Raw genomic sequence first — 17,891 nt, 5'->3', positions numbered from 1 at the left:
AACCTTCTCAAGGGAGGCAGCTATCAGGAAAGCAGGAATCCTCAAAAATTTGGCAATGTGTTGGGACATTTTACCTGCTTTTGGAAGCACTTTCTAACATCAGAGTACTCGGAGGACAGGTTGTGTGGGTGCCAGAGCCCCAGGAATAAATGTTGGATTAGAGCTATATAAGTGCACTGTGAAATAAGCAACTGAGGCAGGCAGTGTTTTGGATGAGCAAGAGAAGAGGCAAGTGCATTGGCAAATGAATTCTTAAAATCAATAGTAAAGCTGCAGGGATTTGCTAAATCCACCTATATTCAGGTATACATGAAGCATCTAGGGACCAAGAGCAAACAAACATGGCTGCCAAACATTCATTCACCTCCCCTCTCCCCCTAGAAACTGAAAGATTCCTCTTTAATAAGCAACCACCTTTTCCTAACTCATTGGCAATATGCTTTAGGTAGGGCCCCCTTCTTATTTTTTTTTTTTTTTTGGCTCAAGGGTGCCAAGGCCTAAGGTTAAGCTGTATATTATTTCTCTGGCTGTTCAGCATGGTTCAGAGATGGCACATGTCTTACTCAGAGCTAGTGGGAGAGAGAAGGTTACTTTTGCTAAGATGCTTAGAAAGAAGTCCTCACTCTTTCATCTACTGGGTATGAATGTGAGAAGATGCAAGACCTGGAGCTGTGATCCACACTCTAACCACTGCACAAACCCTCAGGTCTCTTAATGCTCTAAGTGGGCCAGTCACTTTCTTTCATGAGACTCAGCTTTCTCTCTGAAAGGGAAGTTATAAGGCCCCTCTCAGTGTCTTCCTTTAATATGGTATGGTATGTATAGTACTGAGCAGAAGTGATGTTATGTCTTTGTCATGGGACGATACCATGCCCTAGTTTTGAACACTAACACAAGTTTTCTTTTATAGTTTATCATTCCTTTCAGCAGAAACCTGGGATGGAAGAGAGTCATGAAAGATCTATGCTCACCTCATCATCTTGCCCAGAAACACTCAAAACACACCACAAATTAAATATGAATTAGGGAGGTGTTGCTTGGCAAATTTCTAATATTCTCTCTACTTTTCTCAATTCCTAATTTATTTTTACCAAAGGGATAGTTTTGTACATTTTAATTTGGTAGTTGTATCAAAGTAGAGTTTTATTCATAACCACTTTCAACATTTACTTCCCTGAATGTATATACAATTTCTAATACTCTAAGAATGTATCCTGTAATAAGACATCCTGATATACCCTGGTTCTCAAGAAAGAAGCTCTCTTATGAAATACTGTCATCTCATTTATATGGCAGGATTTGCTAAGTACTTTCAAATCTTTCATTTCACTTCATTCTTTTTTCTTTTGCTTAGTGCCTCACTTTTGCTGAGGCTGGCTTTAAACTTGTGATCCTCTTGCCTCAGCCTCCTGAGCTGTTGGAATTACAGGAGTGTACCACTGCACCCAGCCACTTCATTCCTTTTTTTTTTTTTTTTTAAATATTTTGTTTTAGTCGAACACAGCTTATTTATTTATTTATTTGGTGCTGAGGATTAACCCAGTGCCCAGCCTGTTCTAGGCAAGCGCTCTACTGCTGAGCCACAAACCCAACCCCCACCTCCCAGCCATTTCATTCTTACTACAGTTTTTCATGGTTGGTAGGAAAGTATTATTCTTCCCATTTACACACAAAGCAACAAAAATATGCACATATCAGTTGAGATGCTTTAGGGCATACAAATTTTTAAGTGGCAAAGGCAGGGGTACCATGCAGGACTTTTGACTCCAAGGGCAGTGCTTTGTACAAGGACCAAAGCATCCAGTCCAAACAAGAGGTGATCTCTTGTTATCTCCTTGCTTTCTCTTACATCAAAATTTGCAATTAAGTGAATATTGTTAAAGTACACACATTATATAATGCAATTGTGTATCATCATGAGGAGACATTTTATCTTTGGAACTCAATAAAAACACAAGTTTAAGAAAGGATATTTATTTGCTTATAGGCACATCTGATTCTTTATACAAACTTCTGTTAGCTAATGTCAGTTGGCCCTTACTTCCTTCCATTAAAGCTGAAAGAGTTAGGGGTCAGACCCTAACTAGAGACATGAGTAGAGATTAATGTGTCTGAGTTTATTATATAGGTTCCAAAAAGAGGCCTGTGTTTGTTTAAAACTGACTGCCTTTTAGAACCAGTGACAAGACAGAAGACATTTTTCCCTGAAGCTAATTTCTAATATGCTCTCAGAACCTCAAGAATGAGTGACACCATTGATGGTGGCAAGAATTTTACTGCTCTGTGATTCAGAATGCTGACTTCCCTCTTATTGCTTGTACTGCTTTAAAACAGATTATTAGTATATTGTATTGCAGACATTCAGTAATATGGCTCTATCTTTTTTATACTTAATCTTTTTGATCATTTATTAAATGACATAAATTCATTATTTCCTCTTCCAAAGAATAAATGCAAAAATAACTAAATAAATAAAGTAAAGGTCATCAGGACAGCTATTCTCTTGCATGGTTATTTAGGAAAATACTAATCTGACAGATTATAAAACAACACAGTCTCAGTCTTTTGCAAATATTCTCCTAATAAAATAAAAGTGCTGACTGAGGAAAACCAACTAAGCATTCAAGAACTCAGATGTAGGAATGGTTAAAAAAGAATAGAATACTGCTTCATGGAAAAAAAATATGTTCATCTTAAAGTGAATAAACAGAATACAGGGGGACTGGGAAGGCTTATGTGCTGCTTTTGGCTTCTATGAGGACTAATGCAGACCTGACGGGACTTTAGAGAATGTTTACTTTTGATTTAGCTTGAAATACAGATAATTTGTCCACGAACAGGCTACTGGCTCCTGTTGGTCTTAACTGTCAGTTATAATCACTTTAAATCTAAATGTTTATAATAAAAAAGTAAAAGGCCTTATTCACATCAAGCACAAGTTATATAGATTTCTTTAAAAGTACATGAAAGATGTAAAAAATCAGATATGAAATTTTTCATACTACACAAAGATCTTCTAAATTTTACTGAATTTTAAGGTGTTTTTGTTTGGACTCCAGGACTAGAGATCTTAGTGGGATATTCACTTCTGTTCATTACAGCTATATTCAATCAGGAAAAACCATAACTGGGTCATTAATATGCCTACACACTGTCTGAAATCCCTACTTTGCCTTAAATGAGACTGCAGTTGGGCAAAACCAGCAGGGATTTGTGTGGTCATGAATCAAGGTCCATCCACTCCATCTTTAGTATTATAAACCACTCATATACCAGGCCTTCGTTGGTCTAAAATAAGAAGCTAGGGCAGTTTTAAAGTCCCTCTCCCCTCTATGTTCCTGGTCTGGCTTGGTAACATCTTCTCTGATCTCTGTCAGTGTTGGGGATCTTCTAGACTACTCTCCTAGCTTCTTGGATTTTGGTTTTGTTCATGCCTTTAGTTCTGGAATCCCTGAGGCATCCTAAAAGAATGCCCCATTTTTAGCCTCTAAAACTAGAAACAGCACTCAATATCTGCATAATGTTGGAGATTAATTAACTTACTTTTCCAACGATGGATGAGAACTTCACCGTTCAAGGAGAGGTGAACTTTTTTTGTAGAGGTATTCCAGTTTTTGGCTCTTACTCCCTGGGATAATCCAAGAAGCCAACCTGTTTCCAGTGACATCACAATTCACTATGTCCTTTCCTTATAAAGCTTAAACTTTGTGCAAGAAGTTACAAATAAACTAGTAAATGTATAATATGTAATGTACAGTATGTTAGATAGCATAGTGCTAGAAAAGAGCAGGGAACATGTCTTAGAAATGTAAAAGCAGTGGTGTGTGTGATGCTACTTTATATAGGGTGGTTGGGGAAAAGCTTTCTAAGGCATTAAATAGAATTCTATAGAAAGGGAGGAAGGAAGCCAGTGGATATCTGGAAGAAGGATATTTTATGTTGGGGAGCAGGAAATCCCAAGACTTGGAGGCAGGAGTATGCATGATCCCTCCAAGAAACAGCAAACAGGGCAGTGTGGAAGGGATGCATGCAAGGATACTGCAAGGATCTTACTGAGGGAGATGGGGAGCCACTGGAAGTTTTTGGTCAGTGAAGTGACATAAACTGATTTAGGATTAAAAATGATCACCGTAGCTCATGGGTTGAAAAGTCTTTAGAAGAGCCAAGGCAGAAGCAGGGAGACCAATTAGGAGGTTGTTTCAACCACCCAGGGGAGAGATGAAGGTGGATCAAGAAGGATGGTAGCCATGGATGTGGCAAGAAGTGGGTAGGTACTGAAAATATTCAGAGGGAAACCAACAAGATTTACTGATAGATTGTATATGAATGTGAGAGAAAAAGAAGTAAAAAATGGCTCACTGATTTTTGGCACAACTGGAAAAATAAGGTTGTTATTTACATAAATGGGTAAGAAGTGGAAAGAGCAGGCCCAGGGAGGAAAACCATTTGTTGAATTAGATATCTACTAGACACATCTAAGTGGAGGTGATAGATTGGTAACTGTGTAGAATAAGCTTCCCAAGGGTAGAGACTTTTGTCTCTTCTATTTCACAGATATACCCCCAGTGCTAAGAACAATGTCTGGTACAGAGAAGTAATTCAATAAACATTTGTTGAATGACTGACTAAATATATAAGCCTGCATTCAGAGTGGTCTGGGTCTGAGATATTTGGGAGTCATCAACACACAGGTGGTATTTAGGATACCCCAATATTTACAAGTCAGGAGATAAGAAGGAACCAGCAAAGGAAACCAAAAATAGTAACTAGTGGGCTAGGAGGAAAACTAGAAGAGTGTGGTGTCCTAGAAGCAAAGTGAAGATAGTCTCAAGAAGGGGGAAGTAATCAGTAAAAAAGTTTACCCCAAAACAAGGGCTAAAAACAGGATGAAATACATAAAAATGATTTTTGAGTCCTACTTTTATATTTTATAAAAACTATCTGTATGTGTTTAGGATGGGAAGAGGGAGAGTGACCGGGGATTGAAATACAGTTTGTGAACAGTGAGTGGGTGGTTGGGGGACACTTAGCAAATTAGCTGCCTATCAGTTCAAAAGAGGAACTCTAGTATTGATTACCGATAAATATAAGCAACTTTGGCTCACAGGAGTACAACACACATGACAAGGAAAGCTTAGTTCTGTTCCACTGCACTGTACGACTACTCTGACAGTGCTGTGTCCAGCTCTGGGTGCTGCACTGATTCAGAACGATGACACGTCAGAATGTTCCCATGGAAAGTGATTTGTGTGGTAAAAGTATCTGAAAACAGTGTCATCTTATGAAGATTTGAAGGAACTTGGCTCAGAACTGGAGGACATGAAGATTATCTTAGAGATGGAGAGGTACTACCCTTGGTATTTATGACCCCCAGAGAAGAGGAATTATCAAAAGGCAAGGAATAGATAAACTTATAGATTTTTTTCGTAATAATTAGAAAGTGAACTGGACAATTTTGTCAAGTATTGCATTTTGTTCCCATCCTAGAAGAGGAGGAAGATCATGTCCAATGAAGCAGCAGAGGGCATTCAAACCTCAGCTGGGCATGAGACTGGATGATATCTAAGATTTTGTTCAATTCTGGAGTGTTGGGCTGGGGATAATTTAGTGATAGAGCACATGCCTAGCATGTGCAAGGTCCTGGGTTCAAGCTCCAACACCACAAACAAAAATAACAATAATGCTGGAATGTTATAAACAGATATGAATCGACTTAGAACATTATAATCATTCTCTCTCTCTCTCTCACACACACACACACACACACACACACACACACGTGCACAATACCTATCTATCTCCCCCTCAGCCCTTTCTTATGTAATATGGTACATGTAGAAAATAGTTTGTTTAATGAAAATCTAATTTGGGCTCTATTGAAGGAAATGGAGATGATTAAGCAGGCAGGTAAAGGCAAGAGAAAAGTCAAGGTGGTGTGTGTGTGTGTGTGTGTGTGTGTGTTTGTGCGCGCGCGTGCGCGCGCATGCATGAGTGTGCACTCTAAGATGGGGCATTTGGTTAGAGAAGAGGAAAAATATAGGGGCAATTAAAAAGTGAGAATATTAGGTAGGGAGAAGCTCAGCTACATATAATAATTTCCAAAGCACTTGACTTTGAGTTTCAGTTGAACTCAAAGGAACTCAGGAGGAACCCTCCTGAGGAGAACAGGATAGATGGTGAAAACAGTTGCTTAGGATCCACAATCAGGAAGGGCAAGACCAAAAGAACACCAATGGGAATGGAAGGTAAAGGGAGAGGCTGCTAAAAGACTCCTGGGTTCTGGCAAAAGTCTGAAGGGAGACCTAGAAAGTGGCAGAGTTAAGAAGCAACCAGTTTAGGACAGTCTTGGTAAACTAGAGGTGAGTGAGAAAGAGGAGAGTGGAGCCTACAAGGTGAGAAGGCAGGCAGTTCTGGGTAACTCACAAAAGGATATTCTCCTAGATCTGGGAATTGTAGTCTAGGATTGTTGTCTCTCAGGTAGGACACTTCTGAATTCTCTAGCTTCAGTTTTCTCATACTCGAAAAACAAAGGGCACTGTGCTGATGAGCTGGTTTTGGATAGTCTAACTGATACTTTGGGCCTCTCTTTCTTATCTTTAGGATTTGGCAGTTGGGCTGCAGGGGCTCTGCCAGAGGCTACGATGTCTCTTGCCTGGAAAAGGAACTTGCTTCTGTTGGGTAACTGGGCAAGGACTGTCCTATCAGAGGCTGTGTTGATCACACAGTTTTTTTTTTTTTTACTAATAATTAGAAAGTGAACTTGATGGTTTTGTCAAATATTCCACTTTATTCCCATCCTAGAAGAGGAGGAATATCATATCCAATAAAGCAGCTGAGGGCATTCAAACCTCAGCTGATCAGTTAGGAGGATCTAACTGATCCTTCTGGCTTTCATTCTTGCCCCTCTAATCCATTCTTTGCAGAGTAAGCAAATGCTCTTTTTCCTTTTTAAGCCATACTCCTGTTTAAAATCCTCCAAATGGCTTCCATTATACTTAAGAGCAAAACCCAAATTTCTAATGTCTGTCCTCATCCCCTGGCCATTAGTTCTCTGACTTCATCTCCTACCACTTACTCATCACGTTCTAGCATCCACCATCTGTTTCTGGAACACACCCACCTTAGGGCCTTGTCATTCTTAGTTAGACTTCTCAATTGAACTTTTACACAGTTGTTCCCTTCTTAACTTTTTATGTCATTTACCAAGAGAGGGCTTCCCTAACTACTACATCTATGGAAGACTCTGACCAAGTCACTCAGCTATATTACCCTGTTTTATTTTTTCATGTCACTTATCAATGGCTAAAATTATCTTATTTATTTATTGGTTTATTGTTCCCTACTTCCTATAAGACTATAAAAGCTCTACATGACTAGTATCTTATTTACCAATGGATCCCCAGTATCTTTTTTTATTGTTTTTTTTTTTAGTTGTTGATGCACCTTTATTTAATTTATTTATATGCAGTGCTAAGAAACAAACCCAGTGCCTCACACATGCTAGACACATGCTCTACCACTGAGCTACAGTTCCAGCCCATGGATCCCCAATATCTTGACAAGTGCCTAGTGCATAGCAAATGTTCAATAAATTAGTAATGAGAAAATATTTGCTAATAGAAGGAAGTAAGGTAGACTTGATCTTAGCAAGGCATGCCAAAGGAATGAGGGCCTTGGATGTCTCCTTCATACTTTACATGAGGAGTGGATGGCCCTTCTTCCTGTGTTAAAAGTAGACCCAAGAAATGGGGTCCTGGCTTAGGTCAGTGGTACACACTGGTATGTACTAGCTCTGAAAAACTGTTTCCTGATACTTTATTTATTTCTAGCCTGGTGCGAAGTGCCTAAGGGTGAGGATATTTATATTTAGTTTTTTTTTTCCCCTAGGGAAATTTTTTTTGCCCGCTGATACTAGGGATTGAACAAAGGGGCACTCTACCACTGAGTTACCTCCCTGGCCTTTTTCTTTTTTTTATTTTGAGACAGAGTCTCACTAAGTTGTCAAGGCTGGCCTTAAACTTGAGATCCTCCTGCCTTGGCCTCCCCAGCTGCTGGAATTTCAGGCATGTTTCACCACACCACTCCTGGTTTAGGGAAATATTTTGATTGAAAACATACACACCATATAAACAAGGCAAGAAAACTAATGAATTTGAAATTACAGAACTATCGGGTGAGAGGTATAAATAGTATGTTCCATCTCATATTTCTGGGACAAGCATCTCTTTGAATCAGATAGGTCTGGACTGGATTCTAAGAAAAGTCAAAGATGACTAAAGTTTTGGATCTTAAAATCTAGCTGGAGCCAGGATCAGGGGTGCATGCCTGTAATCCCAGTGGCTTGGGAGGCTAGGGCAGGAGGATTGCAACTTCAAAGCCAGTCTCAAATAAGCAAGGCCCTAAGCAACTAGGTGAGACCCTATCTCTAAATAAAATATTAAAAAAGGGTTGAGGATTTGGCCCAGTGGTTAAGCACCCCTTGGTTCAATCCCCATAACCTGCCTCCGCCCCCTCAAAAAAATCTTGTCAGATGACTGGAATAATGAGCAGAATAAAGCAGTCTGGAGGAATAGATTTCTTTAGGTGAAAGCCAATGAGCTCAAGATCTGACATTAAATATAAGTTCCTGGTAGAAAGTGCCAGTAGGAATTCCAAGAGGAAATGTCTGCCAGTGCCTTGTTATGAATATGGTTTGTGCCTTAACCTTACTTGCTGTGGCTTGATTTACTTTTTTCCTACTTATATTCTTTTATTCCAATTTTGCACCCTCCCCGCAATGTATAGACTTTTGTTGAGATCTTTTTAGAACAAAGTGGGTACAATTATTATCTATCTCACTTTAGTCAAGAGGTCAGAGTGACAAATGTGTTAGTCATTTGTCACTATCTTTCTTATGCCCCAGTCTGTGCTTTACAACACAATACTACACAAAGGTTTTCCTTTTTAGATTCTGCCTCTTCAAAGTCCTTAAGTACTTTGCTTGCAGTTGGATTCCCAGCCAATGGGAATCCAACTGCAAGCATATCCTGGATACAGGCTGCTGCGCTCAGCCTGGTGAGCATTTCCATGTATCCAGGGTCTGTCTCCATCATTCCCTATCTGCTCTGGCAAGTGGGCTGGGCCCAGCTAGTCCCTCTTTCTCTGGCATAGTGTTTAGCACAATAGTGGACACTCATTTTGAACTGCACCAATGAAGTGATCATCTTTCCATCCCTGAAGTCAACTTGGGCTTATATCAGCTGGAATAGACCTTTCAGAAGTCTCTACACTAGCACTTGCCCGGACATGAGTATCAAGGCGGCCCAGTTCTTGTTTCTGTATTACTTTCACTTTCTGGATCTGAAGGATAGGGGAAGTCATTCCTTATTATTAGTCTGGAGGCTGTTATGGCCCCTTGGACAGTGTGAGCAGGAATGCTGAATGCTTCTTGGGAGATAACCCACACTAGCCCAGGGCATATTAAAGGTGTCCACTAAATGTTGCCTTCCTGAGTTCCACTGACCTAGTCCTATTCCATTCACTTCATTGCTCATCTTCCAATGCCAATAAACCTTTTGTCCAAGCCTTCTGACAACAAATGATTTAGGAGTTAAGACAGATGATACTAAAAGATAGGGTGACAGAACTAAATAAGACATTCCAGAGAGAAGAGAAGACAGCTGAGAACAGGATATTGGGAACTCATTTATCTTTGGGATAGATTGGAATACAGACTGTGTACACACACACACACACTTTTTTTTTTTTTTTTTTTTTTTGCATTATTAGGGATTGAACCCAAGGGAGCTCTACCACTGAACCACCTCCGCAGTCCTCTTTTTATTTTGAGACAGATCTTGCTAAGTTACCCAGGCTGTCTGGGAACCCTGGCTGTAGTCTTCAAACATATTTACAGAATAATTTCTGATTTCAAGCTTTGCTCGAATATTCGTATTCCCTATTAAGGGACCAAGTCTATTTTCCTCCCAATGAAGCTGGGTGGGACTTCATGACTGCCTGGGTGAACAAAATGGAGTGCAAGCAATGCTGTGTGACTCCCAAGACTAAGTCATTAAAGATGATATGGTTTCCAACTGTTCTATCACTCCAGGAGGCTTGCCCTTAGAACCCAGTCATAACCCTGTGAAGAACTGCAACAATGAAGTGATCATCTTTCCATCCTTGTAAGTCAACAAATTAAAATGTTTAGGGACTCCCCTGCTGACACCCAGCACCAACCACAGACATGTAGGAATAAGTACTCAAGATAATTGTGACCTCAAGGCCCCAGACAGGATAGATCAAAAGTAACCCATCTTCTCTGTAACTTAACAGAATTCCTAATCTATAGTCTGTGAAATTAATACATGGTTATTTCATACCGCTAGGTTTTTGGAGTAATCTGTATCACAGTCTACCAACTGGACCAAGAAGAATAAAAGCAAAGGAAAATGTGAGGCATGGTGAGACCAGGGGAGTTCAGGGAGAAGAGGAGGGTTAGTTTAGTCTGTATGTCACCAAGGAGCAAGCAGGAATAGTACTATCAGGGAGCCATAGGGAGACAGGGTTTCAGCTTGGCATAAGGAGGGATTTTTTAAATATGAAAAATTCATCAGTGACAGGATAGACTCCTTAGTAAGTAATGAGTTCCCTGTCACTGGATATATTCAAATTGAGACTGGAAGGGTTATTGAAAGGATTCAACTGTGAATGGAGGACTGGAGAGATGAATTTAAGGTTCCTTTCAGTCAAAAGAATGCGGTAGCAGATTAGATCAGGGATAGGAGGGGGAATGAACAGAGATGATGAGGTCTGAAGCCTGAGGCCTGAGATAGCAATGACACCACATAAAAAGAGAGACCTGAGAAGGGTTTCCAGACATTCTTTCTGTTTCTTTTGTCTCCTGCCCAGACCACTGTCAATGGCCCCTCCTATCTTCCCCCTCCTCTCTAAAACACTCTTTCCATGATGCCTGATTAATGTTCCCAAAATACAATTCCTACCAGGTCATTTCCCTGCTCAAAGGTTTTTTTTTTATTTTTTAATATTTTTAGATGAACACAATAACCTTATTTACTTTTATGTGGTGCTGATAATCGAATCTAGCGCCTCACCTGCATTACCACTGAGCTATAACCCCAGTCTGACTGAGCTACAACTTCAGCCCTCAAAGGTTTTTAATGACACTTCGGCCACTACCCACATCTTAGTAAATTATTTTATGTAGTTTATGAAGTATTTTTACATTTATTATCTCATTTGAACCTCATTATCTTCTGGAAGGCATTAAAATCACAAGCTATACATCTCAAAATTCAGTTGAAGTACTTTATTCATTCTTTGTATATTTTTCTACTTTGATGTCTTTCCTTATAATATTTTCTTTGTCCACTTTTTTCTCAATTCTCTTTTTTTTATTAGCTGCACATGACATTACAATGATCTTGGCAATTCATACATTTGAAACAATTGGGGTATAATTTCTCATTTTTCTGATTGTACAGATTGCAGAATCACACTGGTCATCAATTCTCTTTTGATCCTTCCCATCATTCAAGGCCTTGGTTAAATTTTAGCTTCTCTGGAAAACAGGTATTCCCTCATTAAGAGTGATCTCTTCTTCCTCTGAACTCTATCAATAGTAGCCAACATTTACTAAACATTTACATGTCCCAGGCAATATGCTAAGTCCTTTTCTTTTTATTTCTGGTACTGGGGATTGAACCCAGAAACATGCTACCACTGAGCTAAGTACTCGGCCCTTTTTATTTTTTAAAAATATTTTTTAGTTGCCACTGGATTTTTCACTTTGTTTATTCATATGTGGATGCTGAGGATTGAACTCAGGGCCTCACACATTCTGGGCAAGTGCTCTACCACTGAGCTACAACCCTAGTTCCAGCCCTTTTTATTCTGAAACCAGGTCTTGCTAAGTTGCCCATGCCTCAATTTGTAATCCTCCTGCCTCAGCCTCTTGAGTAGCTAGTACGTGAGCCACTGAACCTGCCAGTGTTAAGGGCTTTTACTGTGTTGTATTTGGTCTTCTTTATCACTTTCTGTCTTGTACCATGATATTTGTATATGCACCTCTTTTCTCCTAATAACTTACAAGATCCTTGAGGACACCTTCAATGTCTGAGTCATTTCTGCTTTCTCCCAAGACTAGCACAAGGCCTGGCACAGAGAAAGTACTACATAAATATTTGTTCAATGAATGAATGGATAGGCAGGCAGACAGAATTAAAGTTTACCTTTGCTTCAACAAATGCTTTGGAAGCATCCTTAAACACTTGAGAAGCACTCATTTATATCCACATAATTAATGGACTAAATTTTAAACTATTCTTATCTTATAGGACATAGGTCTTCTAGCTTTGGCTAGCACTTTCTGTTAGTGTAGTTTACGGATGTGAAAATGCAGAATACAAATATATATATATCAACAAATTTCCTTTTGTGTTAAAAATATTCTAGAATTCAGAATAGCCTCTAACCAATCAGAATTACCAAGTTTCACACACCCTCTCTCTCATCAGTGTAGTTATAAGGATTATAAATTCTTTTACCATGGTCTACTACCTCCCAGCCATCATGCCTAACGTAGTTATGAATGCAGTAAATGACTGATGATTAAGTGAAAAGCCTGTGTTGGCTGTAATTTATAATTACTTATTACTGTTCTGATCCTATTAGTTCTGTTAAGGAGTTAGCACTTTAAGGGGAACTCAGTGAGCCTCAGCCAATTAAGAAGTTGAGATACTACCCTGAGATTAAAAAACTATGCTTTTCTTTTTATTTCTTCTAGGACCAAGAATAGAAAACTGGTAATAGTAAACACAGACTATTCAATTTGGGTTAAAAGATTAAGAATCATAGTTTGTGAACAATTCCCATTTTAACATTCTGGAGTAATCCTAAAATAAAATCAACTCATTCACCAGAGGATAATAATTTCACTTTTTACTGAAAGAAATGCAAGTTCATTGTTCAAAACCATGCCTGGTACAGAAGTCATGGCTAGTGCTTTTCTCCCCCACATTGAAGCAAAGATTAACAGCACAAATTCTGACACCCAAATTGTCTGTTAGAACACCTAGGTAAAAATTAGAAGATTAAGGGCATAATAGGAGAGTAGGGCAAAGGCAGACCTGCTGTAATCACCATCACAAAGGCCTGGCCACTGGCAGACAGCAGAATGTTTACTCAAAGCCAGTGCTATCAATTAGTCTGCTTAATTATCTCAGGCTCTTGCCAGCTCAAGAGGCAATTTTTGAAGGCTTCTCTGGCTCCCCTTTGTCTTTTATTTCTGCTAGTCACAAAAGGGCTTTGAGGACAAGCCTTCCTGGACTCTTTGGCTCTGGTTGGTTTCTGGTAGCCAAAACAGGCATTATGTGAATTACTCCAACAAAGCAAAAACCACACAACTTTTCTTCTTAGAAATGGCTGTGGCCTCGTGCAGAAACTCTAATGAGTGTAACAAGATACTAGAACAGGTAACTGTAGTTTATAGTTTTGGAAAACAATTTCCATGAAGAAATGGGAAGCAATACAAAATAATACGCAGATATTAGAGGTAAAAAATATCTGAAGAGGTAGAAAAATTTCTGGAACTCCTGTGGTTTGGTGGTGTTTGGGAAATGTTGGGAGGCTGAAGGATGAGAGGAAGAACAATTAGGGGTCATTCAGAGTAAAAGCTTACACTGCTACTATTAGGATTTCCTAGGTAAATTAAATCAGTAAACCACTTGGACTTTTTTCTAGAATATTTGCTTTTTTAGTAAGTCTTTTTTTTGAGGTTTTTAAAAAATTTTATACATGGTTTCAGTCAGGTTTGTTGAAGTTTAAGTTATGTCTATAAAGTCTATCCTTTTTATTTATTTATTTTTTTAGCTTTCTTTTTTTAAAATAAATTTTTTTAAAAAATTATAACAGCGGAATGCATTACAATTCTTATTACACATATAGAGCACAATTTTTCATATCTCTGATTGTATACATAGTATATTCACATCAAATCGTGTCTTCATACCTGTACTTTGGATAATAATGATCATCACATTCCACCATCATTAATTACTCTATGCCCCCTTCCTTCCTCTTCCACCCCTCTGCCCTATCTAGAGTTCGTCTATTCCTCCCAGTTCCCTCTCTCTATCCCACTATGAATCAGCCTCCTTATATCAAAGAAAACATTTGGCATTTGGTTTTTTGGGGTTGGCTAACTTCACTTAGCATTATCTTCTCTAACTCCATCCATTTACCTGCAAATGCCATGATTTTATTCTCTTTTTTTTTTTGCTGAGTAAAATTCCATTGTGCATATATGCCACAATTTTTTTATCCATTCATCTATTGAAGGGCATCTAGGTTGGTTCCACAATTTAGCTATTGTGAATTGTGCTGCTATAAACATTGATGTGGCTGTGTCCCTGTAGTATGCTGTTTTTAAGGAGAGTGATAGTAGGTCAAATGGTGGTTCCATTCCCAGTTTTCCAAGAAATCTCCATACTGCTGTGGCACAAGAATTAAAATCAAGAATCAATAAATGGGATGAACTCAAACTAAAAAGTTTCTTCCCAGCAAAAGAATCTATGAGGTGAATAGAGAGCCTACATCTTGGGAGCAAATCTTTACCCTCACACATCAGACAGAGCACTAATCACTAGGGTATATAAAGAACTCAAAAAGCTAGACACCAAAAAAACAAACAACCCAATAAATGGGCCAAGGACCTGAAGAGACACTTCTCAGAAGATGATGTATAATCAATCAACAAACACATGAAAAAATGTTCATCATCACTAGTAATTAGAGAAATGCAAATCAAAACCACTCTAAGATTTCATCTCACTCTAGTCAGAATGACAGCTATTATGCATATAAACAACAATAAGTGTTGGCGAGGATATGGGGAAAAAGGTTCACACATATACTGCTGGTGGGACTGTAGTAAGTCTTTTTTTTTTTTTAAAGAGAGAGAGAGAAAATTTTTTAATATTTATTTTTTAGTTTTCAGTGGACACAACATCTTTATTTATTTTTATGTGGTGCTGAGGATCGAACCCAGTGCGCATGCCAGGCGAGCGTAGTACTGCTTGAGCCACCTCCCCAGCCCCTGTAGTAAGTATTACTAATAGAAATTTGCTAAGGAATTGAGGTTGAAAAAGGAAAATTATACTGGGGGAAAACCAAGAATATATTACTGATTTATTTAAAATTCAGTTACATAAAAACAATTATATATTCTCACACATGCACACAAGGACTTTGGTCTACTTGGATAATCTTTAGGCATTTCTAGGACTGAACTCATGCTTCCCTTATGAAAAACTGTTAATTTTCCCTAATTTGGAGACTATATCATCTACCACTTAAAATTTTCAAACAGAAGTTTGGAAATCATTCTAGATTTCTTCTTCTTTTCATCTCCCACATCATCAAACCCTGTGCTATCTCTCCTACATTTATTCCACTTTTCAAAATGTATTTGCTCCTCCCCATTTTCCATTGACCTTACAGGGACTATGTTTCTTCTATCTTATAGGCGTCTCTTGCTAATCCTTCTGCCTCTGGGCCATTTCCAGTAATCCCTACACTTTTCAGGAATGCTCCTTCTATAATAGAAATTTGATCCCTCTTAAACAACTTCAGTATCCTTTCATAGCTCTTGTCTAGCCCTTGTCTTTCCTTGAGCCTCTGAAGAACTATCATTCAAGGAGCTCATTTAACAGCTCATCTCCTGCTACTCTCCAGTCACAGCAGCATCAAACTGAACATGACATAAAGTCTTACATATCTGTAACTATTGGTTTGGGTTGCCCCCAAAGCAGATCCTAAAACAAGGAGATGGGTACAAGTAGATTATTTTGAGGAAGTAGGGAAGGAAATCAAGGATATGTTAATGAATGGCTTACTGCTGGGGACTCTCTGAGATAAGGTATAGAACACACCTCAGAATTGTCTCACTGATGGCTAAGGAAGCTGGAATATTATCTTCTAATTCATTGCCTGAAAGTTACTCTGGAAGGTGTTAACTTCCCTGCACTCTTGCTAATAGCTCCTTATCCAGAAAACATCCTCAGGTAGAGAAATATAGGAAGATGTTGCCAGGTGATTGCCAGATGGGCCAAATAATGTCTGCTACACCAGAGAGTGTACAAATTCTCAACTGCATTGTTCCTCCATTTGCCTTGGATCCTTTAAGATTCAGCCTACTAAAACCTTTTTTGATCTCTTCTGGAAGTGTTTTCCTTCCTCTTCTGTGCATACACTCTTATACCATAGCTCTTTTGCTATAGTTATAGTTTATAAATCTGATTCCACACCAGAGTCTCGACTCCCTGAAGGCAATACTGCTAAGTACCTAGCTTAGTACTAACCAAGCCCTTATCTGGCATAGGGCAGATACTCTGTGACTGTTGTCAGAAAGGCATGATTGCACATCAAAGAAAAGGATCTGTTTTTCATCCATGGAATGAAGAAAATCTTCAAAGAAATGTAATACGCACTCCTGCATTCTGAATAATATAAAAAAGTCAAGTGTACAAGGCAGAAGCACCAAGTCAGGAGTCTTGAGTTTTAATTCAAGTAGTTTGGCTTGGTGTTTCTGTCTATGAAAATGAGAGACTTGGATGACCTTTAGATTTCTCTCAAGTCCCAAAGACTTCAAGTGACTGAATATGTGAAAACTGAAGCCTACTAATGAACAACAACCACATATGGAAATGCTTATGTTTGTGATATTCATCCGGATTCAAAAGTATAGGTGACACAGACTTGAGATGCTGGCGAGTTTGATGGTATGTACAGTAAAACAGTCAAAGCCAAAAAGGGTCTCTTGAGTGAGAAGACACCATCAGGGAGGTACTAGCTGGGCAGCATGGTAGCTTTTATGATGCTGGCAAGTGCCTATGCCCCATAAATAGCCAATACTGTAGCTAGCTTCTGTATATCACAGGAATACTTAACCCTATGTAGGTAAAAGACCCCAAATAATCACTTTCTGAGTTCTCAGCTATTCCATTGGAATACTGAATACAGGCCATGCTGCGCTTCCCTGACATCTCAGACAGTTTAAATCTTTCTAGAATGTGATCGTTGGTGAGAGACTGGGTAAGAGAAAAGATAAATAGGTGGATTTAGGGACTCTGCTCATAAAGGAGTAAAAAGTGTTGAGGATATTCATTTTAAAAGACATCCTTGGGGTTGGGGTTATGGCTTAGTGGTAGAGCGCGTGCCTCACCTGTGTGAGGCACTGGGTTCAATTCTTAGCACTGCATAAATAAATGAATAAAATAAAGGTCAGTCAACAACTAGGAAAAAAAAAGGACATCCTCATAAAATAGTCTGCATAGGGCTAAGGATGTAGCTTAGTGGTAAGGTGCTTGCCCAGCATGCAAGAGGTCCTGAGTTCAATCCCAGCACCACACACTGCACACACATTTGTGCACGTGCATGCGCGCACACACACACACTACTCTGAGTCACTGGCATTTAGTGTACACTAAATATTTATGGATCACATATCTTTAGGGACAATCCACAGGGTGGGATTGGGTGGGATGGTCTAAATAGCCAATCAGACCAGTAGTAGTCTCTGGCACAATGACTTTAACCATGCCCAGGGTTATGGCTTCATAACTTCAGGGGGCTACTGTTTGTAGAGGGCTCCCTTCCTTTATTTATGGAAGTACTTTGGAAGAAGGAACAAAAAGGAAAATAAATAAATCTAGGAAGCTATAATTAAAAGCAGGTGAATGGTGAACACAAGCACTGAGGTTGTGTTATGCTGTGCTGAGGGTCTGACTCATGGACTCAAGGAGAATCACTTGATTCCTCTGGATCTCAGTGGAAGGACTGGATGAAATCTTAAGACTCTTTAAGGGGACTGAATCCAGAGGCACTTAACCACG

At 39.1% G+C, this 17,891-nt stretch overlaps 1 protein-coding gene across 6 annotated transcripts in view; it reads right to left on the bottom strand.

Annotated features, from left to right (window-relative positions):
* The window catches only part of Scaper (S-phase cyclin A associated protein in the ER), a 454,707-nt gene that overhangs the window by 35,076 nt on the left and 401,740 nt on the right, over nucleotides 1–17,891 (bottom strand). The window lies entirely within an intron of this gene.

The sequence above is a fragment of the Marmota flaviventris genome, chromosome 2 (assembly GCF_047511675.1).
Source record: "Marmota flaviventris isolate mMarFla1 chromosome 2, mMarFla1.hap1, whole genome shotgun sequence".
In the NCBI taxonomy this organism is placed as follows: domain Eukaryota; kingdom Metazoa; phylum Chordata; class Mammalia; order Rodentia; family Sciuridae; genus Marmota; species Marmota flaviventris.
This window is presented reverse-complemented; position numbering and strand designations above follow the sequence as displayed.